Source organism: Pleurodeles waltl, chromosome 8 (assembly GCF_031143425.1).
Source record: "Pleurodeles waltl isolate 20211129_DDA chromosome 8, aPleWal1.hap1.20221129, whole genome shotgun sequence".
NCBI classification, from domain to species: domain Eukaryota; kingdom Metazoa; phylum Chordata; class Amphibia; order Caudata; family Salamandridae; genus Pleurodeles; species Pleurodeles waltl.
The window spans coordinates 354,783,055-354,810,117 of record NC_090447.1 but is presented as its reverse complement, the minus strand read 5'-3'; positions in this window follow the sequence as shown (position 1 = coordinate 354,810,117).

The window sequence follows — 27,063 nt, the reverse complement described above, 5'->3', positions numbered from 1 at the left end:
GCACGGACAAAGTGGGCTCTGGCCCAGAGCCTGAGCATTCCAGGGGCCCCCTAATGGAGCCACCTCTGTCCTGCAGAGGCGTGCCATGGTGACCTTGAATAATTCTTGAACAGATTACTTTTAACACTGTTTTCTTTTCATTTGTTTTTAATGTGGGGGATGTGTGAGAGTCTATTACAGACATTTTTCAGAGAAATTATGTGTTTTTGTTTCATGCAATATCCATAAAAAAGTTTATTTTAGATCAAAACAGTACCTCACATATGAGAAATGGGAGGGTCTCACAGAGATTATCTGCAGTAATATTAGTAAAAAGCTGCTGTGTTACAATATTAAAAACATGAGTCACTATCCCTGAACATTAGATGTAAATACATTTAGACTTTGGACGAGCGTGGCTGTGCACTGTCAGTGTCATGGCCGAAGAGGGCATGAAAGAGCTGAAGCTGGATCATAAATTCAAAGCTGTTCTAAATAGGGGCCCTCAAACTACGTATGGCCCAGGACCACCAAAATCCTTAAGATATCCCTGTTACCATTCCACACAAACACACTGAAATGTAAGCCTCAAACAGGAAAGTGAGTTTGCACTGCTCCTGCAGGTTGCTCTGTACTTATTATTTAAGAGAGAAGTCTTTGTGGATACTTTTTTACCTATTCTGTGACAGTAGGAAGCTTGTTCTACTGCTATAATGTCAGTGAAGGAAAGTTTCATTGCTGTTACCATGGTTTACCTGTTCCGTGAAGGGGGGAGCTTGCACTTCTGTCCATGCTGTACCCCCTCCATGAGCAATGAAAGACTGCACTGCTAATGCCCAGCTATGCCTACTGTTTGAGGGATGCTAGGGTGTACTTCTTCAGTGGGGATGAGAAACTTGTTATCTAACAAACACGGTATATTTGTTTGGCTAATGCCTGTCTGTGCCTGTTCTGTGAGTGACACTTGCACTGCTGATGGTGTGCTGTACCAATTCTGTGAAGAATGGAGGCATGTACCGAAGCTACCCTTCTCATGTTTCGGAAGCATTAATAACACCCACTTGTGTGTACCTGTCACTTTTTGCTAAGGGGTTGGTCTGGTTGTGGGTTCTAAACATGACTGTGTGCATCCAGCGGATGTCCTAAACTTCTTTGATGACCTACAGGAAGAGATGCTACCTTTCTTGGAGAAATAACTCAACATTTCTATGTATTTTGAGGTCATGGAAGGGCCTGGAGATGATACTTAAATAGCGGTTTCTGTAAAACTCCTTGTGTTCTTGTTCCTTAACAATGAACTTATGTGGCCAATCACAATAAAAATGTAAAGAAATACTCTAGATAGCTCTAAAATACTATTGACATGTAGTCTTGCAGTTGCTGCTTTATGGTTATATATTTCAAGGGGGATAAATGCTGGATTGTGATGATTCTCTCTTTATTTTATGTTTTTTGGCATGAAGATACTGGCCAGACCATTGGTCATAGTTCAATCCCCTTAAAATAACTTAGATGGTTAATAGCTGCACCAGATCATTCCATGTAATGTCAGATCTCACATTTGTAGTCGAATTAAGATAACTTAGTTGGTTGATACTTTTGTTACGGATATCCCTGTGTAACATTTACCCCCACTTGATTCTTTCCTTTGTCCACCTAAACACCCCTCAACATCAGCTGTAAAGGAAGTGGTGGTGAGAAGTGGACTTGGACTCGGTGTCTCCCACCCTTTTCCTGTCTCAGCCTGGTTCATGTACCCTTTCAATCATTATCTCCCTTCAAGTCATCACATCATGGTGTTCTCTCACATGCCAGCGGGTGAGGAGACAACCATCCAGACGGTTCAGTCTTTTCTATATCAGAAGTCCCTCCAGCAAAGCCACACTTAGCCATCATGCACTCAATACAGGTCAAAGCCATACTGTTGCCTAAGTGTTCTCTCGATCAGTGGTACATTCTTTCAAGGCAAATAACCTATCATTAATCTACATATCCCTTGTGAAAAAGTAGGATTAACCGTACTACATCCGCAGTTTAGAATGGCATCGAAGCCACATATGTAGGAAAGGAAATTCAAAACTTGACTGCCATTTGAAGTCGAACAATGGACAATTGTACATCTCAGTATGACAAAATAAATTCCATTTTCCTTCAGCATATTAATCCATGGCTATAGCCTTCATATCTTTAAATTTGTGATACCATTTCCATTTTCAGATTTTCTATTGAAAGGGGGAAAAAATGAGAAACCATTGGTCCCTTCATCTGTAGATCACCACAGTGCACAAAGATTTTAAGGATCAGTTAGCTTCAAGTTTTCCTTTCCTTGATTTTTAGGTGCCTTTGTCATTCCACGCTGCTATGTGTTCTGCAGGATTTTCTACCATTGCAGCTTTCACCTAGCCTGCTGCACCTAGAGCTCCTAACCCTGTCCATTTCCCAGCCCACCTTATTAGTTTTAGTTGAGGGAATCCCTTTGCTTTTTGGGAGGTATCGGATTCAGACCCATCTAACATTTTTGACTAAATGACACCCCTGCTCAGATTCCCCTTCTTCTGTCTCTCCATCTTCATCCTCCTCCCTTGCTGTGCATCCTCTTCTTTGCTTTATCACTGTCCCTTTACTATTGGACTATCTGTCCTCTTCCCAGGTCCCATGACCTTCCTGTAGACTAACACCAGTGCCGATCTGAGAGCAGCTCTGTGCTCCACTGCTGTGTCAGATCCCTAACATCCGACTGCAGTTCCATTGTCCCTCGTGTATCCTTCTTGCACCAACTCCCTTCTTAAGGCAGGGAGTGCCCTTGCATTCCCTGCCCTCTCTCTTCTCTCCATGACAATCATCCCTTTACCCCTGTGGAGGAGAAGTGCACCCATGCCACTGCTCCATCGGATCAGAATCCTGAATCAGAGGCTGGCATCCCTCACCCTGGGGGCTACCCCTTGCGCTCCCACCACCTGTCCCTGACTGTGAAGCAGTCCCGTTCCCCCACCACAGGTCTGCTCTTTGCCTTCACATGTCCCTTCCTTCTGTGCCCCATTATGCCACACTGCTATGCAGTCTTGCATCCATTGTGGACCCTCTATTGGGCTGCATTTCCTTTCCGTACCCATTTACCCTTGCTTTTGTTCATTAATACAACTGCACCTTGACTTGTGCCCTTTCTGCCTCTCCATGCCACTTGTCAGCTTTGTGGACTTTATCCTTCACAGCCCTCACACACTTCTTGTCTGATTCCCCCTCTCTCTTCTTTCTAGGCTGTCCTCTGTTGGCAGGAATGTAGATTCCCCAGCTCCATTAGGTGACCCCATTATTTTGTATCTGCCCCCAAGCTCATCCCCATGCAATGAGGATCTGTTCACTTCTCTTATCACATGATAATCAGTGCTACTCCTGCTCTAGAGGTCTAATCAGGCGGATTCATCCCCCCCTCGCTCCTCTCACAACATGGTATGGAGTCACAAGCAAGCACCCAGCTGGCACCACCCTTCTGGTCCAACCTGCTCTTTCATGTGTCAAGACGGGTCCTAGCAGAACTGGTGGAAGCCTGCCCGCCTCCCTTGGGAGAACTATAGCCTCCTTGGTGTCGGCCACGGACAGAGGAGTGAAAGCCACCATCTTATGTCTTGGCTTAAAGTGGGGGAAGTGAAAGTCCTGCAGCCGGCCTGCCACCATGTCATCTCCTCGTGCTCTGTCCTCGCTGTGCTTCCTTCAGCAAGACATCCCTGGCAGAGAGAGCAGTTCTCTCCCCTCTGACCAGGGCCCGAGTTGGGGGTTTGTAAAAGAAGAGTACACAGCACTGAAATACTACTGAGCTGGATCTGGGATCTGTCAGGCCCCTCCTGTTGAATGTGCCCTGGTGTAATATACCAACACCGGAAAAACAATTCAGCTGTGCCTACATGTTGTCTGCTTTCTGTTTAGAGAAGCACCCTGCAGGCGGCGAAAGAGCTTTCGTATTTTAGATTCTCCTCCTTTTGTTTGAATATAATCATGGCTGGAAGTTATCTGGGCACAACACTTAAACGCAAATGTAATGGAGGTTAAACAAAGACACGCAGCTTGATATCACTTCATAAGTACTAAAGAGAAATTGGTATCTGGAGGCACGTTTTTAACTTTGTTCAAAACCTTTATAGAAGAGAGATGAGTGCACTGTAGGAATACCAGATTATTGGTCTATACGAGTATTTACAAGAATAACATTTAAATAGCAGCTACAATTTTTTTATTTAATTCTTGTATAGTGCTACTCATCCCAATGTAGTGTGTATGAGCACTTAATATTACAGGCATGTACTATACATTGACAATGGATCAAGTGTGTACAGGATGTTACCTAAGGCAAGGAGGGTTTCTGGGTATAGGAGTCACACATCCTCTTTACTGGTAGTGATTATTTGTTAAGGGTGCATTAGCACGTTTTTGTTAACAGACAGAAAAAATACAATAAGATTCTACACTCATGCCTTGCAGATTGCACGTGCCTTGATGCCAATTCATAGCTCACTGTGCTATTGTGGATTGCAATTTTTGAATTGCAACTTTTAAAAGCATCCGTGTGTCAAAAGCAGTGACCCGCTTATCTATCTACATAAAATAAAAATCTCTTACAGTATGTTACACAATGTGCTTTGCATGAGACACATTAAATCTTTATGCTACTTTACGAGTAAAAACTGTGACTAGAGTAGACAAACACAGATCTCTCCAGCAAGTGCCTTAATCAACTGAGTTATCTTGTTATTGTTATTCCCTGAAAATTACTGGGCACATAAAGCTTTCTGCAGCAGGTTCTTTACCCCATAAGATCTTTTAAAATGTAGACATACAACCTTTTGAGCCAGAACAGATTTACTTTCATGTTTCTCCTTGTTGCCAAATTCTTTGTGGCAGAGTTTTTAAAAAATAAGGGGCATATTTAAGAGCCCATGGCACCATTCTAATACCACATTAGTGTAATTTTTTAACGTTAGGTGGGCAAAAACGCAGAGCCATATTTACAAAGTGGCACAATGCATGCATTGCGCCACTTTGTAGCCCTTTGCGCTACATTATGCCTGCACCAGGCATAATGTATGCAAAGGGGCCGTTACCCCATTAGTGGGGCTGAAAAAATGACGCAAGGAAATCTAACAGACTTCCTTGCGTCATTTTGTTTGGCACTTTTAACGCCTGCTTAGAGCAGGCGTTAAAAGGGGGCATGCTATTGAATAAAATGGGCCCCTGTGTCCTCTGCAGGAGTAGCGCCAAAATGTTGGTTCTACTCCTGCAGAGTACATCAATAGCGTAAAAAAAATTACGCTATTGCCCCCTACCCTGCGCCATGGTGCGCCGTATGTTAAATACAGAATGGTGGCAGTAGGTGCAGGCGCTAAAGGGTGCAAGATATGCCCCTAAATGGATAAGATGACTGTCAGACTTCTTTTCGTGACTCTGTTGCTCGTGACTCCACCCCCTTTTTATTACCACACCTTAACTCCCAACTAATAGGTTCCTTGTGTACACTTTTTTTCAATTCCAGCACTGAAGGTGCAGATTTTATAGAACTGAATAATTTCATCCTCGAAGATTGCAAGAAGAATCACCTCAAACATTCTCCAGTCACATGTTGCTCGCTGAAAAGCAGAGCAAACGATTACAGAGTACAACTTGTCAGAGTGCTTAACAAGGACAAAACACACCCGGGAACAGCTGTTTTTAACCCCGTGCCCTCATGTCCCGGGTGTTGCATGTTCACAGCAGCGAGGAATGAGCCAGGAAGAACGTGAGTCACAGCAGGCAGCGACCTAACATCAGGAGACGCTCAAGGCCGGGATTCCACTGAAATGCAATTATTTCTGGATGGAAAGCTTGCCGCCAGACTCCGAAATATTGTTTTTGCCGCCGTAATGGCGGAGGAAGGCCCATAACGTAGTTGAGGAGGAAGGAACATCGTGTTGTTGCAACAAAAGTACAGTCTGGCCTTGCTCGCCCCTTGGATTAAGAGAGAAATGCTGCTGGCAGCTCCTGGGTGTCCCCCTCTGCTCTCATTCATAGACATAAAAGTATTTAGTGGGAAAGGGAATGTACACCTGTGAAGGCAAATGCAGTTTAAAATCGGCCATTAGGGACGCGCAGAGCAAGGCTTTGCTTATTTCAAGCATGGCGTATTTGTTAAATATATTTTTATTTTCAAACAGCAGCTCAGCACATTTGACTCCTTGAAATTTGGAGAACTCTACATACCCACGTCTGAATTATAGTTGACCAGAAAACAGACCTGCAATTTAAGTTGTTCCAAAATGGCGGCAGCACGCATGGGTCCTTTAAATCAAGGAGCTGTTATGTTGTAACATTTTGTTGTGAATTTGATTACCACAGAGGCTTCCTGCCACTGAGCTTACAGGGTGTTGACAAATTTGGAGCAAGTGAAGTTGTTTGGGAAGAGGAAAGTTAACCCTTATGATGGAGCAACATGTAATGGTTCGGCAAATTAAAATGGAAATTGTTCCCAAGTGTGGTCACTTACACAACACACGGCGGTAATCTGAGGATGAGCATAAAATACATTCTGGGAGTATAAGTGCAAAGAAGCAATCGAGAAAGGAGGACCAATGCATTGGGCCTTCTGCTTTACTCAGCTTGATTTGAACTTGATCCTCTGGTTCACTGGGAGCCAAGGTCGCTAGATGTGACAGGACGAGTGAGGTATGATGACTTCATTCATGACCAAGAGACGAGTGCCATTCTAAAGCTGCTGAGGCCATTTAATCAAATATTGAACCAGGCCCAGTTACAAACCACAGGAATATTCTAGTCTGAACAAAAAAGAGGGAAGCTATAAACATTTGGCACAGAGGTCCAGAACACAGATGGTACAACGTCCGAGGGACTAGCGGATGCACCTGCTGTAGGATCCTTAGTTGATAAAATATGATTTAGAAACTGCTTCACCTTGCAAATGCAAATACTGGACATCATCTACATGAATTTCAAGGCTTAATAACAATTTGACCAATAGGGGTTAAGGGCCAATAAAATCCTTCAACAAGACAGCCTTCCAAAAGTGAGCTCCACTGCTACAGATCAATGCTTATGTTTTACTACCATTGAGTTTAAGGTAGTTTGTCTGTAGCCAATAATGGTTTTCACTTAAGCAAACCAGTGTGGTTGGCGATCAGTGAGATCCAACCAACAAATATAATTCTGAAAGAATATAGGTCACAGGTGGTAATCAGTTTATCCACAGGAGTAATTTATGCATTAAGCAGAGATGGGTTTAATATGAGCCCCAGGCCACACTACATGTGGGCAGGTGTGCAGGTAAAGAAAACTAAGCTAGAGCAACACATTGGGAACAATGATGAAGAAAAGACGGCCTATCTGTAAGGACCATACTTTTGCACAATTCTCTGTGGCTATATGTCACAATCTCAAAGTCGATAATATTGGCCTACAATAATATTACAACCACTACATCACCTGGAACTACATAATAAGGCAAGTATATGATCATGATTCTTCACTTCACCTATAATTACCTCCCAAGGTAAGTATATGTGGAGTTAAGAATAGTAATGATATACTTGCAATGTGATAATAATATGTCAATTAGATTGACATATTATTATCACATAATTCTGAACTTACCTTCATTTCAACAGTGTCACCCTCCTTGGACTTGCCTTCATCCTTCGAACAGGCAAAATGCTTCCTACAGACTTCAGTTGGGATATCTGCCTGGAAAGCCAGCCCATTGTCCCCCCAAAATAAGCTCAATTTATTTAAATGGGCTCACACAACAAAACCATTACATTTCACCTTCCGTGGTGTCTCAGAATGTTGAGAGGTATGTTGTTATGCAATACAACACATGAAAAATAGTGGGATTGTACCTTCTGTACCACTTGACCCAGCAGAATATTTTCAACAATGCTGTCATGCACTACAAATAGATTTAATAAACAGACAGTGGAGGCATTATTTTCTTGCAGTCACTGCAACACCTATCCATCAAAGCACCAATAGCCTGGCTTAAACTCAGCTAGAACAGACTGCGTAAATGATTAGAGTGTAGTATTTGTGGTGTGCAACTGGTGAGTAAATAAAGTACCATTTATGCTCTATTTTAGATATGGAGTCTCTAGTTTGCAGTGGTTTGTACCCTGTTCAAGAAGGGACCCTCACTCTAGTCAGGGTAAAGGAGACACACAGCGAAGATAAGCCCTGCTCACCCCCTTGGTTGTTTGGCTCAAACAGTTAATCTTATCTCAGAGGGAATGTGCAAAGTATTTCTACACACACAGTAACACAGTGAAAACACCACAAATGTACTCCACACCAGTTTAGAAAAATAGCCAATATTTATTTGGGTAAAACAAGACAAAAACAACAAACATCCAATATACACAAGTAAATATATGAATTTTCAAACATTAAATCTTAGTAAAGTCCTTAGAAACTAAATAGCTCCAACTGTGGCTATCACAGCGTCTTGATAGAGTCGTTCCAAACAGTCTGACACCACTCGTGAGGGAGTGCAGGCCGGTCATGAAGTCGCACAGACCCCAGGAACAGTACCTTGGAAAACGATGAGGAAACAGAGATGTTGCACGTAGTCGGGGTGGTGAGGTGTCGGTGGAGTCAGTGAAGCGTTGAGTCCCTACTGTCACTGGGGAGGTGAGGCATTGGTTCCTTACTGCTAGGCAGAGGTGGTGAGGCACCGGTTCCTTACGGTTGCAGGGGAGGTGATGTAGCGTCAGTGGCAAGGCGTGGGTTCCTTACAACCCGGAGGGGTCGATGAATCCAGCAGGCCAAGATGCAAGATGTCGACTTTGCGGTGTTGTGATCATATCATGGGGCCACAGGTCCTGTGACGGAGTCAGGTGTCACAAACGACAGTGACACGGCACACGGAACTCACACTATGGCAGGACTTCAGAAGCACTGCAGCGACATCAGGCCTGTGTTGCAGGTCACAGTCACTGCACTCAGCAGGGGCCATGGCTCCAGTGCAGGTGGTGCAGAGTTGGAGAGCGGCGCCGGTTCCAAAGTCACCTTGGAGTCAACGTGCTTAGTATCTTCTTAGTTACACCAGAGCTCACTTGCAAGGACCCAGGAACTGGATCTGGCACCATCTGGCAAGTCAGAAGCAAGAGAGCCCAGGCACTTGTCGCAGAAGTCTTTGAAGGCCCTGATACCTCTTTACAGGAGGCAAGCTCAGTTCAAGCCCTTGGAGAACCTTGGCAAGCAGGATGTAGAAAGCAAAGTCCAGTCCTTTCACTCCTGGGACAGAAGCAGCAAGCAGCAGGTCAGCACAACAAAGCAACAGGCAGAGTGGCAGTCCCTCCTACAGCATCCATCTCTTCTTCCTGGCAGAATGTTCTCAGACCAGAAGTGTTTTAGCTTTTTGTGGGTCAGAGATCCAGTACTTATACCCATTTCTGTGTTTGAAGTAGGCAAACTTCAAGGAGAAGTCTTTGTAGTGCACAAGACCCTCCCTTTCCCTGACCTGTCCCCAGAAACACTCCAGTGAGTTGGAGACTGCTTTGTGTGAGGGCAAGCAGAGCCTTATTCAGATGTAAGTGTCAGCGCCTCCCACCACTTTATTCCAGGAAGACCCATCAGCCTGGTGATGGGCCATTAGGATATGCAGGGCATACATAAGCTCCCTTTGTGTGACTGTCTAGAATGAATATTCGGACCCAGACATGTACTCAGCAGACAGGCAGAGGCACAGAATGCTTAAGCAAGAAAATGCCCACTGTCTAAAAGTGGCAGTTTTCAAACTTAATATTCAAAAACCAACCTGACCAAAAGTTGTATTTTTAAATTGTGAGTTCAGAGGGGAAACATCACTTACAATGCGGTTTATGCAATGAGATGCATTTACCACAATGCCTTTACAACGCATATGGTTTTCCATGCATGCCTTTACCATGAATATACCTTTACCAGGCATGCCTTTACAACAAATTTCATTGCAATTGCATGAATGGTAAAGGTGTATGCGTGGTAAAGGTTTTAAAGGTAAGTATAGGTAAGTATGAAGTGGGTTAAGTGATTATATATATATATTTATATACAGTGCCTAGAGTAGGTAACGGTTATTAGTGTTAAATGTATTTTTAAGTTTTAGGGTGGGTATGGGGTGGTGAGGGCAATTTTAGGTTTTATGGTGGGTATGGCTTTTTGGGTGGTAAGGGCATTTTTAGGCTTTAGTGTGGGTATGTGTTTTGCAGTGGTCCAGTACTTATACCCATTTCTGTCTTTGAAGTAGGCAAACTTCAAAGAGAAGTATTTGTAGTGCACAAGACCCTCCCTTTCCCTGACCTGGCCCCAGACACACTCCAGGGGGTTTGAGACTGCTTTGTGTGAGGGCAGGCACCGCCTTATTCAGGTGTAAGTGTCAGCTCCTCCCACCACTTTATCTCAGGGAGACCCATCAGCCTGGTGATGGGCCATTAGGAAATGCAGGGCATACTTCAGCTCCCTTTGTGTGGCTGTCTAGCATGAATATCCGGAGCCAGACGTGTATTCAGCTGACAGGCAGAGGTACAGAATGCTTAAGCAAGAAAATACCCACTGTCTAAAAGTGGCATGTTCAAACTTACTATTCGAAAAGCAACCTGACCAAAAGTTGTATTTTTAAATTGTGAGTTCAGAGGGGAAACATCACTTACAACGTGGTAAATGCAATGAGATGCATTTACCACAATGCTTTTACAACGCATATGCATTTACCATGCATGCCTTTACCACGAATATACCATTACCACGAAGCCTTTACAACAAATTTCATTGTAAAGGCATGAATGATAAAGGTGTATGCGTGGTAAAGATTTTAAAGGTAAGTATAGGTAAGTATTAAGTGGGTTGAGTGACATATATATATATATATATATATATATATATATATATATATATATATATATATATATATAGTGTATAGAGTGAGTAACGGCTATTAGAGGTAAATACATTATTAAGTTTTAGGGTTGGTATGGGATTTGGGGTGGTGAGGGCATTTTTAGGTTTTAGGGTGAGTATGGCTTTTTGGGTGGTAAGGGCATTTTTAGGTTTTAGTGTGGGTATGTGTTTTGTGGTGGTAAGGGCATTTTTAGGTTTTAGGGTAGGTATGGCTTTTTGGGGTGGTAAGGGCATTTTTATGTTTTAGGGTGGGTATGGGTTTTGGGGTGGTAAGGGCATTTTTAGGTTTTAGTGTGGGTATAGGTTTTGGGGGGGTAAGGGCATGTTTAGGTTTTAGGGTGGGTATGGGTTTTGGGGTGGTAAAGGCATTTTTAGGTTTTAGGGTGGGTATGGGTTTTGGGGTGGTATCGGAATTTTTATGTTTTAGGATGGCCATGGGTTTGGTAAGGGCATTTTTAGGCTTTAGGATGGTTATGGGTTTTGGGGTGGTAAGGGCATTTTTAGGTTTTAGGGTGGTTATGTTTTTTTTTGGGTGGTAACGATATTTTTAGGTTTTTAGGGTGGGTATGGGTCTTGGGGTGGTAAGGTCATTTTTAGGGTTTAGGCTAGGTAGGGTTTTTAGGCAGAAAGGTGTGTTTGTGTATATATATATATATATATATATATATATATAATGTATGTTATACTTACCTCTACTTTTTGCCATGCATATGCCTTTACCAACTACGCCTTTACTACAAACGTTTTGTGTAAAGACATGCGTGGTAAAAGCATATGCGTGGTAAAAGCATTTTGTGGTAAGTGCATGAGTGGTAATGACCATGCATTGTACTTACTGCGTTGTAAAAGCATGCGTTGTAAGTGCATGCGTTGTTCCATCATACATCCATTCAGAGACCCCAAAATCCACACAGTTCTATCTGCTCCCAAACGGAAATTATGTAAGAGATATTTCAAGGTAATCCTCATGTTACCCTATGGGAAAGATAGCCCTCGCAAAAGTGAAAAATTGATTTTGCAGTATTTCACTATCAGGACATGTAAAACACATCAGTACAACATGCTCTACCTTTTAAATACACTGCACCCTGCCCCTGGGTCTGTCTTGGGCCTACTTTAGTGGCGATTTACATGCAGTAAAAGGAAAGGTTTGGGCCTTGCAAAGTGGGTGGACTTGCCAGGTTGAAATGGCAGTTTAAAACTGTCCATAATGACGCTGCAATTCTGAGGTGTGTGCAGGGCTACTCATGTGGGTGGCACAATCAGTGCTGCAGGCCCACTTGTAGCATTTGATTTACAGGCCCTGGGCACACATGGTAAGTCAAATATGCCACTCATAGATAAACCAATCACCATTCAAATTTAGACAAAGGGCACTCGCACTTTAGCACTGGTCAGAAGTGGTAAAGTGCCCACAGTCCTAAAGTCTACTAAAACAGGTCAGAAAAAATAGGAGGAAGAAGGCAAAAAGTGCTAAGTGCAACACTATACATTGGGTGTGAATTTTATCCCTTAAGGGTTCAAGGAGAAAACAAGGTGATTACTTATTTTTGGAACAGTGAGATAATTACATGAAGGCTGAAGAAATCCTCACATTGTGACATGGAAACATCGAAACAAGGTCAGGGAAGTCACAGACAATAAAACAGGGCAATATACCTGCACTGAGACAGAAAAAGCGCTGACACTAGGACTGGGAATATACAGAGGCAGGTTCACCGTATACCAACACTGCAATTGACACTACACTGATACAATGTAGGGAAACGTATTGACGCTGGGAGAATGACGATTCTGACATTGGTATAAACTGTATCCAGCAGTGGTTCCCAACCTTGTGGCTTCTGTGGACCCCCACTTTATCATTAATGGAACTCGGGACCCCCACTGAATCATGTTTGGAAATTGGGTACCCCTCCCACTGAGTAATTACTGAAAACTGGGGACCTAATCTGTTAATATTATTTAATTTTCTAAGCAGTCACGGACCCCCTGAGGAGGCTTCATGGAGCCCCAGGGGTCCCTGGACCACAGGTTGGGAACCACTGGTATACAGAATACACCTACATTAGAACTGGGCATGGATGGATATTAGAACTGGGAGGCATTGAAGGAGTCAAAGGATACACTGACTCTGGTGAAGGGATCAAACACCCTGACTTTGGGAAAATACATTTATTTATACTGTGAGATTGTTTAAACTGATCGGACAGGAATGTCCCCTGCATGTTATACTGCCATGTATCCTTGCACTGTGACCAGATACTGAGATAACGAGCCAGAAAACAGGTGCACTGTGACAGCGAGACACTCATATTCGCAATAGTACAAAGCGTTAACTGACACACACTCGGGCAGGGAGAAACTGATAAACACACTGTAATTGAAACATATAACACGGTGATCAAACATCTATGGGTTTGGTCAACAGTAACAAGGTCCCACCTCCTAATGAGGGGTCTCCCTTGACAGTGCCCACCTCCAGAAGTAGTCAATCGTCTGCCAACAGAGACAGGCAAATAACGTGTACCAACATTGGTACAGTGTGCGCGTGCTGGTGGAATAGCCAATCGGAGTCACAGCTCTTCCAATCAGCAATCTTTGTACTTGAGAAAAGACTGACTGAAAAGTGTAGGTGTCCCCGAGAAAAATAAACGCTTTGTAGTCAAAGATAACGTTCGTTGACAAAACCAACTATATATAAACGCTTTGAAGATCTCAAGGCGTCCTTCCTCAGATTCTGGAGGCCCCTTGCAAGTTTCATGTGACGTGTTCATGGGCTGATGCCACAGCAGATTTGAGTTTTAAAATCAGCTTCCCCAGGAAGACAAACTGTGCGTCTTTGTCAGCCAAGTTGATGGTGGGATAGCAAGGATGCGCTGAGCCCTAATGCAAGCAAGGAGAATGGCCGGCCAAACACTATGTTAGGGGTACAGAGCCCCTTCTCCCATGGCCCAGGTGCCACTGCACCTGCTGCACTAGAGGTAGCTTCGCCTCCGCAAGTTGGGTGCATTGTGCGCTGTATGAAAAAAATGGATATCTAAATCATAACATCCACAATCCTTGTGTTCAGACAAAAAGCCATTGCGATTGTTGCAGCTTTCAGCTCAGACCTTCAGCTAATCACTGGGGCTGGCGCGTCTAGTTACCTTGAGGAGGAGGTTGGAAGCCATTGTTGACGACCCTATTGAAAGTGAAGAAAATGCGTGTAAGAGCACCTTCAGATGAAAAGCTACAAAAACTGCGGCTGCTGTCTTTCGGGAGCTTTTCCTTGCCATGGCTGGGATGTGCAGCAAGCGGGAAGCATGCAACCTTGATTCACACACAATTGATGCATTCTGTTCACAGATCAGAGCACGCGCCGTGTACGTGGGAAGCCGGCGCTGTTTGCTGAAAATAAACTGTTTTGCTGCTGTGGCACAGTCGGAAGACGATCTTTGCAGTCAATAACTGACAGGATATTTGTAAGGGTAGAGAAAAAAACATCTATTGAAGACGAAGTGTTGTACAATTCAGCATATTTGTATCCGGCACCTTGGTAGAAAAAAACCCAAAAGCAAAGCTTTTCAATGAGTAGCTATCTCGGGGGCTCCTCTAATTCAACAGCGTTCAGTTTTGGAAGCATTTAAGCCCAGATTTAAACTTATTTTTGCGCCGCATAAATAATTCTAATATGTTATTATATAATATAATTGTACTTTGTAAGTTTGCGCCGCTTTTGCGTCAAAAAACGACGCAAATGAGGTGCAAAAAGAGTATAAATATTGGCCTTAATGTTACAATCCAGCCTGCAGAGCACGGATGTCAACTCACCTAAGTTCAATAGAGGAGAGAAAATGTATATGAATGCAGGGCCGGCTTTCGTGCAATCTTTGTTGGCGCCCAACCCACAATGACTTCTTACCCTCACTACCACCCTCCAATGGTGCCCCTTATCGCTCCTCAACCCGTCTCACAATAATGTCTTCTTCACAATGTAGACTGCCAGAGCGCTTCAAATCATAAACATATTATACAAAGACAATGAGTCATACAAGTGTGTAAATCAACATCTAGGAAATGTTATTGAAGACAATGAGGACTGAAAGCCACAGGAATCATATGTCATCTATACTGGAGAGGCATTATATGTTAAGAATACTTGGACTAGGGAAACGAAAGTGCAAATTAACTATGTTTTTTGTAACCAAAGTTCTGTGCTGTGTTACCTGAAAAGAAGAGAGCAAAACAGCACCATATCTACTAAGATATGGTGCTGTTGTTCTCTCCTCTAGTGCTGCCATTCCGTAGGCTACCTCACAACAAACCATACATCCTTGCAGATTAATGCAAAGGTGTTTGTGTGATTTCAAGTTTAGGTTTTTATATTCTATGTTTTGACAAAGTTTAACACTTTACCACTTTATATGCGTCCAGCACAAAATTCTATGTTTTGACAAAGTTTAACACTTTACCACTTTATATGCGTCCAGCACAAAATTCTATGTTTTGACAAAGTTTAACACTTTACCACTTTATATGCGTGCTGTACAGTGCAACACACGTACAAAGATGAAAAAGTTTGGAGAAAATTAAAAAAAATTCTAAGGTTAAACTTGCCTCGATGAGGCATAGATTTTTAATGGCAATCTCAATCTATCAAAGTTAGTAGACAGGGATTAGCATCAAAGTTCATGGGTGAGGCAATGAGAATGTTCATTTATCAACCATTGCATGACTTACAGGGCTACTGTCCAATGCAATTAAGGCTTGGCTCTTAAGTAAGCCCCGAAAACAACACATTTTGCACGAGGTTTGCATCACTTTTGTGATTCAAACCAGATCCAATTGTTAGTTAATCCACCCCATAAATATAACACAGTTACTGGGGTGTCATACCAATAAAGTATTGCTACACAAAGGAACAATTTTCCGCAACCTTAAAATAACAGAAGGCAGAGTGGAAAAAAACAATACGGTTCCAAAGCGATGCCTTTCAATTTGCATGCAGCATTTTGATGCCAGTTCATGGCTTAAAGTGCTATTTTAGGATAGTTACTTATGAATTCTAAGTACTTAGGAACTCTAAGTAACAAAAAGATCTCTGTGATAAAAGCAGTAGCCCATGAATCTAGCAATATAACATTCCGATACCTTGTCTGCATGTCACACTGTGCTTTGATGCAAGAAAATTTAACCTCTTCACTACTATACCATGAGTCGAGTCGATTGTGACTAGACAAATCACAGATCTTTCCCTCAAGTGCATTAACCACAAGAGTTACTGTGCCCTTGTAATATCCTCTGAAAAATGCCATGCACACAAAGATATCTAGAGGCTGTTCTCATCTCAGTTCAGCCTGTCATACAGAGGGCGCCATCTTGACCTTGGCACCTGGTGTGACTGCACACCGCCCTAAAGCAGGCATTGTATGTATCCGGTATTTGTATGTTCTCAAAGCGAACGTTGACAGTTACCGTGTTGTGGCATTAACCAGTGGTGGCTTTCCCTTCCTGCTTATTTTTTTTCTTTTTTTAATTTGGAAAGAATCCAAAATATCAAGTTGCTACAAATTGAACATAGACTATAATAGCAGAGTAACATGTACAACAGCATTACCGCGACTTGCAGGGAGAGAAGAGCAGACACAAAGATAGCTATAGACAGAGGAAAGAAAAAAAGCCAGGAAGAGAGCATAAATAAAGAGTAAAAGGAAAAAGAAGTATATAGAATATCAGTAAGAAGTCTCACACACCAACACATTTACACCAATCCAAGCTGTGCAAAGACAGAAAGTCAAAATGTATCAAGTTGGACTAACCAATATCAATAAGAATAGTTAATGAATTAGCTAGTAAAAAGCAGAGACCAAAGTTGTTTAATCAGTGTTTTTCCTGTCTTCCCCGCAAGTGGAGGGTTGCCTCCTCTTTCTCATCGACCAGACCCAGTAGCGCTAGCCAGTGATAGACTATAGGAGGTGTAGGCATAGCCCAGTCTCTAGCTATACATAGCTGTGCGGTGGCCTGGGTAATAGAAATAGCAGCAGAAATCCACCCATCAACCACTGCTTGAAGCCTAACATGGCATCTCTAGCATCTAGCTGCAAATCGCAGTTTAAAGAATGAGAAAGAAAACCGGTGATGCCAGTCCAAAATGATGCTAAATGTGGGCAACTGGCGAACATGCGAACAATATCTGCCACCTGTAGCCCACATCGAGGACTGCACACTTTCCCAGTTGAATCGTTTTTCCAATTACATACTTTCTCCAGGGTGTAATATAGCATACATAGAGTCTTACACTTTTGGGGTTTCAAGCTCAGCGATGTAGAAGAGGAATACATAGCTTCAAAAGTGGCCACGAGGAGAGACTACTGCACTCCGGATCCGTCCTTTAAACTTCAATCACTTGCCAAAAAGCCAAGATCGTCTGCCCCCTCCCCCCCATGAGAATACAATAGAAAGCACACATTGTTAAATGACCTTCTGTATTTTACAGATATATAAGTAGTTCAGAATCTTCGTTAACAGACCCAATTGGAGCCCTGGGTTTAAAATAATCAACGGCCTGTAGATATTTGAAAAATGTTTTATGCAGCAAATTATACGAGGTTTGCATGTCAGAAAAGCTGCAAAAGCCTTAAAAATCGAATAATTGGCCAACCGTAGAGAGGCCTCCGACAAGCCATGACTTGGAAACTAGGGGTTCCCCCAGGGCGGCGTGTGATAGTGCAGAGATGGAATCTTAAAAACCACACATATTTGAGACCAGATTCCACAAACATCGATTATTAGCCAAAAGTGGACCCACTTAAAATAATTGGGATCTATTAGCCTAGTTAATAAGAACTTCCAGTCACTGCCCATTAGAATCTGGTACAGAAATGAATTACAGTCAGGCTGACAGTCGACCAAGAAAGAACGTAGACGAGATCCAAAAGAGGCCCAAAAATAGCTCTTAAAGTCTGATAGCACCCAGCCACCTTTAAGAGGATGAAGTTTCAACAAATTTAGAGCCAGTCTAGCACTTTGATATTCCCACAAGAAGCTACCAACTGCTCTCTCCTACTGCTGAAAAAAAGAACCAGGAACCCTTAGAGGGATAACAAGGAAGAGATTCAAAAATGTAGGTAAGATTTCACTTTTGCTATATTATGGCAGCCTATTATACTTATTGGAAGTTTATTCCAGGCCTGCATCTTTGTGGTGAACTGACAAAGTAGTTGTTCATAAAGGAACATAATGATGCGACTGACTGAAGCGGCAATATTAATGCCTAAGTGAGTAGCAACTGGAACCACATGAGGCTCGCTCACGGGTGATCACAGGGTACATTAAGTTGGTACCCTGCGAACTCCCTGAATCTCTCGGCCTCTGTGATAATTAACCTAATAGAGTGAAAGGGATTGGTTGAATACTCAGCAACATCATCAGCAGACACACTTATTATGATGTCATAGCCATGTAACGAGATAGGGGAGATCCCAGCATGCTGGGCTATATGATGTAGCTAGGGTTCCAAATAAAGAGCAAATATCAGTGGAGATAAAGGACATACCTGTCTAGTGCCACGTGTTATCCTGAATGAAGAAGAAACAGAACTAGCTGCCTCAATACTAGCCAATCGATACTGATATAAAAAATAGATTTTCTTAAAAACCGATTCCAAGTGCCCATGGATTGCAAAGTTAGCCACATACAAGGACAAGCAACTTGGTCAAATGCCTTCAGCATCAAGTAATATCATGCCAGCCTGTATACCAAAGGTATTAGAATTAGAAACATTGATCAGTGCTATAACTGCATTAATATTGTCTTTGCCCAGAATGAAACCATGCTGCTCATCAAAACAAGCTCTTGAATACAGACAGCAAGATCAGTAGCAAGATTTTTGAAAAATTGTAAGTACCCACATTAATCAAAGAGATCAGGTGATAAGCCCCTCTGCTGTCTGCTAGTTTTTCTTTTGTAAAAAATATCACAATAATTCCATGGCCCCAGGAGTCTGGGATCTCCCCAGTTCATTCCACGTACTGCATAACAGTCAAAAGCAGAGGTGACAGTGTATTTTTTTAACCATCCTATAAAACTCCACAGGGAGTGTATTATCACCAGCAGCATTACCAGAAGGAAGCATTGACATAGCATTCATAACTGTCTCAATAGTATTTGGTTTCTCTAGTGCCTGAGCAGAAATAGGGCTAAGCTTGGGTACCTAGCCACCTGAATCTATTCCTCAATCTGTGAGCCTGACTGACAGGTTTCTGTATAAAGTTCTTGATAAAATAGACTAAATTGCTCAGGAATTTCCTGAAGATCATAATATTTATTGCCATGGCCATCCTGAATACATTTGTTGGAAATGGGGTCTCTAGTTGGCAGAGGTATACACCCTTGTCCAGGTAGGGACCACAAGCCTAGCCAAGGTAAGTCACAACACAATCCAAATTATCTTGTGCCCACCCTCCGGTAGCTTGACACTCAGCAATCAGTCTTAACTTAGAAGGCAATGTGTAAAGTATTTGTGCAGAACTTATACCATAACACAGTGAAAACACTGCAAAAAGACACCACAGGTTTAGAAAAAATAGAGAATATTTATCTGAATAAAATACTGTTGAAACAAGGAAAATCCAATGTACACAAGAAAAGTTATAAACTTTTAAAGATGAAATCCAATTAAAGCACCTGGAAAAACAATAGCTCCGACTGGGGCTATCATGGAGTCATTGACGGAGTCGTTCCCAACAATCCGACACCACTGGTGCCAGTCACATGGACCCCCAGGTGTAGAACCTTTTGAAAACAAACAACAAAGGCGTCGCACGGAGTTGGAAAGAGGCATCGCTGGAGGTGGTGCGGCGTCAGTCCCTTCTGAGGAAAGAGGTGTCGGTTCCGTGCTGTGAAGCAGGTAGACGTGAGGCGTCGGTTCCATCCAGATGCAAGGGGGGGATGATGAGGCCTCGTCCGCCATGTATCGATTCCTTGTGACCTGGCGGGGTCACTTTTTCTGGTCCATCAGGACGTGATGTGTCAATTTCGCAGTGTCGCAATGACCCTGAGTGACATCAGCGGAGTCGCGGCAACATCGGACTTGCATTGCATGCCGCAGTTGTTGTGTGCAGCAAAGTCCATGGAGCGAGAGCAGACTGCAGCGTCGCTAAAGTCGTTTCTGAGTCACTGGCGTCAGGTACTAGCAAAAAGCTAGTAGTTGAAGTCTTTGCTGTCCCTGAGACTTCAGAACAGGAGGCAAGCTCAATTCAAACTCTTGGAGAACACTTTTCAGGGAAGGCAGAGTCCTTCCAGCACAGTCAGAGGCCAGCAGGGTAGCAGGGCAACAGCAGGGCTGCTGCCCTTCTCAACAAAGCTGTCCAGAGAGTCCTTTGGGCAGCCAGGCAGGTCTGACAGAGTTCAGGTGCAGGTCCAGAAGTGTCTGAATTGGTGGGGTCAGACACGCAGTTTATATACCCAAAAATTCCTTTGAAGTGGGGGAGACTTCAAATAGTGGTTTTGAAGTGTACAAATTCCCCTTTCAGCCCAGTCCTATTTGCCAGGGTCACGGTGGGGGGTTATCAGTCGTTTATGTGAGGGCAGGCCACTGGCCTTTGAAATGTAAGTGTCAGGCCCTCCACCCTTCCAGCCCAGGAAGATCCATTCAGTATGCAGACGAATGCAGATGTGACTGAGTATCCTGTGTTTGTGGTTGTCTGGGTGAAATGCACAAGGGAGCTGTCAACCAGCACAGACCAGACATTGATTGGAGACAGGCTGTAAGGCACAGATGGGTTTAAGTGCAGAGAAATGCTCACTTTCTAAAAGTGGCATTTCTAAAATAGTAATAACAAATCCAACCTCACCAATAAGCAGGGTTTTCTATTACCATTCTGGCCATTTTAAATATGATCTGGTTACTTACCCCTTTCAGATCAGAATCTACCACTCAAAAAGTATATGAGGGCAGGCATAATTCTAGTCTATGAAAGGAGTAGGCCTCACAGTAGTGGAAAACAAATTTAGGAGTTTTTCAGTATCAGGACATGTAAAAAAACATATGTACGTCCTGCCTTTTACCTATATAGTACCCTACTCTAGGGGTTACCTTTGGTGACTTATATGTAGACAAAGGGGAGTTTAAGGCTTGGCAAGTACTTTTAGATGCAAAATCAAAGTGACAGTGAAACTACACACACAGGCCTTGCAATGGCAGGCCTGAAACATGGTTCAGGGGCTACTTATGTGGGTGGCACAATCAGTGCTGCAAACCTACTAGTAGCATTTAATTTACAGGCCCTGGGCACATGTAGTACACTTTACTAGGGACGTATAAGTAATCAAATATGCCAATTGGGGATGAACCAATGCTACCATGTTTAAGGGAGAGAGCGCATAAGCACTTAAGCACTGGTTAGCAGTGGTAAAGTGCGCAGAGTCCTAAAACCAGCAAAAACAGTGTCTGAAAGGTGGAGGGAGCAGGCAAAAAGTTGGGGGATGACCACCTTAAGGCTGTCAGGTCTAACAACATTGAACCGCAGTCAGATGCCTACTCTCAGCAATTTCACATGCCAAGACTTTTCCCACTTTATTGCCATACTCACACAAAACAACCGACCATTAAGAAAGGCAGCAGCCACCTTATCTCTTTGTACATGATCCAGGCAGTTTCAGCATTTTATCACCTCAGCTCTGACTTTTGTCTCATCACAGCTATTTGCCAGCACTGCCTGGGGGTGTCTCTGCTCGCACCTCAGCAATTCTAAGTGAGCAGACTGCTTCTGGGCTTTTCAATCCTTATTCTGTTGGGGGATACATTGAGCAGTAACTCCACACAACTAGGCTTTTAAAGTATCCCAAATGAATTGGGGTGCACTGCCTCACTCTCCATTTGAGACACACTGCAGAGTCACTGCTAAAGGTAGCTCAGAGGGCAATGGGTTTCAAACCCGTAGTGCCCTGGGGCTACATGCCATTGCACTACAATTCAATTGTAATCATTGTATTACATGAATTGAATTTGAGTGACACTATGTCACAAGCATTTGAACATAAAAACAAAAACTTAGTGAGTTTTGTCTTTTAATTTTGGTAATCATAGTTCTGTGTTTAATTAAAATAGTCTAACTACACGTACCAGAATATAACAGAAACAAAAATTACAGTCAGAGTTTGTGTTGTAGATTACTACCTTTTCCAGTGTAATCCCTGAGACCCAGTACTGAGGACTCTGCTGGCTAATAGATTCTTAGTATGCTGCACTCTTACATCCCTTGGTGATTGGGGAACACAGCAAATGCATACAGTCTGCTACCAGTCCTCAGGAAACAGTAGCAAAGATCTGCAATGTTGTTGACATGGAGACCGTACTCTCCCCATTAGTCCACTGTACCTCCTGTGATGTCAGCTCCTTTGTCTATTTATAGCAAATGTCGAGGCTTGGTACAGCTACCAGGTTTCGAATCACACTGAAGATTCAGTGGCGTTGGGTGCTGCCAGGAGGAAGAAAAACAAAAGGAAGAGAGAAAGATGAAAGGGAGCTGAGGGTGCATGGGGGAGAATATGCAAGAGGAAGAAAGTGTGAAAGAAGAGTAGAAAATAAAACGTGTTCAGGAGAGGGCAGACAGCCGATCACATAGCAAGCATGATAAACACAGGAAGAGAAATTGTGGTGTCCGATTGAGTGAGACTGCAGTGGTATAGAAAGGCTTCAATAGGGCCTAATGCTAGCAAACACAAATAGCTACTTCTTGGGTAGTGAAAAATAGCTGAAACAGCAGTGATAGGCCTTGACCCAACCATGCTATCGGTACCACGTGGGGGGGTGGGTTCTAATATGATTTAGTGGCAAGGCATGGATGTCTAGAGATTGGAAAATATGTGGTAGCAAGTCATAACTATTTGTCTTTTATAAGTTACCACTCCACTCCCAAGATATCTTGATGTAAATTTTTTGCATAATTTTTATTATTGTGAATTTTATTATTAAAAATTACAATTCCAGTAAATGTGATTATATAAATTGATAATTATGATAGTAATTATGATTATATTAAGTACACCAAGTAAAATGTATACATTTTTCTATTAATTTCTTTTTCCGCAGCTTGTGGTGAATGACCGTGCAGCATCATGAAGAAGATTGAAACAAGCACATCCTGTCCCTCTTATCCCCAGTGTATAATTCACTTATGGTCAAATGCCCAACTTGCAGTTACGCTGACAAGCCCACAGGACCACTCATCATGGAAAACTTTGTTAGAGGCAGCTCAAGTAAGGAATCACATTCCACTTTTAGACACTGCGAGAAATGTGGAAAGCAACACGGTTCCCCAAGTATTTTACCACAGGAAGTACATGAGCCTGTTTACTATGAAGAGAGGTTTACAGACTATTAATTGAAAAGCTGAAGCAAGTGTCAGTGATTATGCTGGAATGAGTGAGTGCACAAGTAAACGCTTAAACAGAAGCACATCATTAAAGTCAAACATGTATGCCGAAGAATGTACAATTTGGGGAAAGATAAAATGCTACAAGGGAACATCAACGCATGAGAAATTAATCAAGGCCACAGAGTTAAGAGTTGACAACTTTGGCTTCAAGAGTGTGAAACCATTAACTATGATTCAGATATCTTAGCAGTTTGTAGTAGGGACATACTGGCTGCAGAAGCCCATTATCATGCATCTCGTTATAGAAACTATACAAGGGTTGAAGCAAAGGAGGAAGTTCATGTATATAGCATTCAAACGGATAATCACTACACAAATATGAAAGATGAAGCATGTGATGAACTATTTCAATACATTAGAACTGTGATTATTCCTAACAAGGAGGTAATACGTAAAACGACTCTCATTGAAAGGCTTGAAACCCTCATGTCACGCAGAGGAACACAGGGAATAGACGAATCACCCAAGAACCATATTAGAAGAAAATTGGTGACAGCCTCCACACATTCACAGACAACCAAGGAACATTTTTAACCCAACCGGATAGTGTCATGCTACAGGACACTGTAAGAGAAAACCAGAGTTTGAAAAGAGAATTATCAGTTTTAAAGGTTAAGGAAACAGACATGAACAAGCTCATTGATCAAACATCATCGCACATAGGACAGTGATTAAAACAAGCTTGACATCAACATCATGGCCATAACATCCATTAGACGTTGATAAAGATTCATTTACAGTACCTGATTACCTTAAACGGTTTGTATTAGGACTTCGGAGTGGAAATCAAGAAAACACAAAGCCGTCCAAAAGGGTCACCTTACTTATGCAATCATTCAGTCAGGACATTATATATGCAGTCACAAATGGCCAGCAGAAACACCCCCCCCAAGCAATTATTGCTTTCATATGCCATAAAAACGCTGACAGGCAATGGTGAAATCATTCGCACCCTAAGTAGACTTGGTCAAGGGATTTTGTACTCACAACTGGAAGAAAATGATGCTGCCTTGTGTCTTCAGAAACGTGTTGCTATCTTAAATGAGCAAATTGTTCTTCTAGCTGACATTCAGCCTCATGTCTTCTCTAACTTAGCATGGGGTAACACCGATAGGCTAGAAGAGGCTCGAACTGGTAAGGAGACAACTTATCGAGTCAAAGGTATACCTGTGTAACCCAAGTTGTTTGGACCACAACCTTCCTCAAGCATTGAGAAACAAATTAAAGAGCATTGGCCACCACAAATACTGAAGAATTGCTCATGTATGTTTCTGGTGAAAGAGTTGGGCCTCAGTCATTGAAGGCAAGTACTGAAGTCATGACTGAATGTGTTGCCCAATTGAAGCTTGCACAAGATAAGAACATAATCTGGGTTGCTCCAAGACAAAAAGCCAGCCTTGCACAGATAATACCAACCTGGACAGGATTTAACATTAGTACTATAGACCTAGTTAGTGTATCACATGATTCCACTGGCTACTTATCCACCATTAATGTCCCTGCAACTGAGTTAACAACTGTTCCTGAAATAATGAGAGCTGATAAGGGAATCACTGCATTTGGAGAAAATTGTAGTGGTCATGGATCAAGCTCTCTACGCAAAAGCAACTGTGATCATTTGGAAGCATAAAGCAACGTATGACAAAATCATTCTTAGAATGGACACTATTCACTCCATCTGCAATGTCATGTCCTTTCCTGGAAAACGCTTTCAAGATGCTAGCCTTCGCGACTTTTGCATTGAAGCAGAAATGGTAGCAGAAGGATCAATATCATCCGTACTAGAAGGCCGTACAATCATGCATTTCGAGTACACACATGTGTGTATGAAACTATGTTGAGACTGGCTTAGTTGGGATTTATCCTCAGGGTGGAGAAGAATTACAAAGAGAACATTCTGTTGTCTACTCCTTCAATGACGATGTTAATGACTTTGCAAAAGACCTATGCCAATCGAGATTAGACGACCTCTTGCAGAATGCTGCCTTTCCAAAGTAAAATAGCTCTGAAATGTATTCCTGGAACATCTTTGTTATGATAATGGAGATCTCTCTACATTTCATATACCATATGTTGATATTGTTGAAAATGTCTTGCTGGCTCTGCTGCGTGCTACTCTGTAAGGAAATTGGCATTTACATTTTACCATCATAAGCTCTATGACCTCATGGTGTTTTGCGTATGACTGGATGAACTATACTAGATATCTTTCTCTATACTATGCTAAAATTACATTACTTGCAGCAAAGCATCCAGAGATACACCACAACTTAATCAACAGATGCTTTTCAGTTCAACTGTCAGATGTTAACCCGTTTGGACGAATTCCGGTCGATCAAGAGATAGAGGTAACAGTCAACAAAAACACACAGACTCCGGGTGGTACGACAAGGTTCAACCTCAAGGCCGGTGCTGTGAAAAGATATTATGTGACAGCTGAATGTAGAAGCGTTTTCTTGGGTCAGATAAGGGAAATGGTTCTTAACAACAGATCAGATCTTACGCAGATCTACATAAGTGACAAATTAAAAAAGACAAAGATACTGTTACAGAAGCTGTTAGTCTGGTTCAAAGCTGGAGAAAACCCATTTGTTGGGCGACATGATCTCAAAAAGGCATCTCAAGACATAGGGGCTTATTATGACTTTGGCGAACGGAAAAGCCCATCCGCCGAAGTCCCGACGGGTAGGTTGCCGCCAGTGTGGCAGCCTCCCCGCCAGGCCCTTACAAGTTTCCTGCTGGGTCAGTGGGCAGAAACACAGTTTCCGTCCGCTGGCTCAGAGAGAAACAGCTTACAGCATTGTCTCCGGCTCATAATGGAGCTGGCAGCAATGCTGTAGTGCGTAGGCTGCACCAGCATCCATCGCAATGTTCACTGTCTTCAAAGCAGACAGTGAACATTGCGACGGGGCTGGCCAGGGGGGCATGCCAAGTGCATGGGCAGTGCAGGGGCCCTCCTGGGTCACCATGCACCCCGTCTCCACGGGGTTATTGCCATGAAACCGCTGGCAGAGAAGGGGGTTGTATTCGTCTGCACTGCCAGCGGTGCTGGTGGTCCGACCGTGGCGCTACCGCCGCAGTCATAATATGGCACTCGGTCCGCTGCTTTGGTGAAGGTATGACCATCACCGCAACCCTGCCGGTCATTAGACTGCCAGGGTCATAATGAGGCCCATAGTATCCAACATAATGAAAGTGCATGAAACAGGTTAACAGTGATACACAGACTTCAAACTTGAGTGAATAATCCACCTATTAAGAAGTTTCATGAACCAATGAAAATGAACAAACTAAAATCCTTCACTAACATTTCCAAAAACAAGGCAGTAAACAGCAATGGGTGGACAATAATCATGAAATAAGGCAAAGCACTATTTGGTCGAATCATTGTGACAGCACAGAAACAGAACCTTCAAATGGCATATGTACTTTCTCATCCCTTAGGACCTTTACCGTGGGCTCTAGCAACTCCAGAAGGTCTGTTGAGAAAGTCAAACAAAGCTGTTTTAGCAACATACTTGCAGAAAAATAATTACTCCTGCAGAGGAAATACCTGGAAACTCAGCCATGCTGATTGATGGTATGGTTCTTGTTCAGAGACTAAAAGGAGAGGAATTAATCTTTGGTGAGGCGGCTAAGTCTTTCTTGTCCATAGCTTTGCGGGAAGGAAATAGGAGTCAAAGAATCGATGTTGTGTTTGATATGTACAATGAGACGTCTATTAAGACAGCGAACGGACTAACAGAGGGGA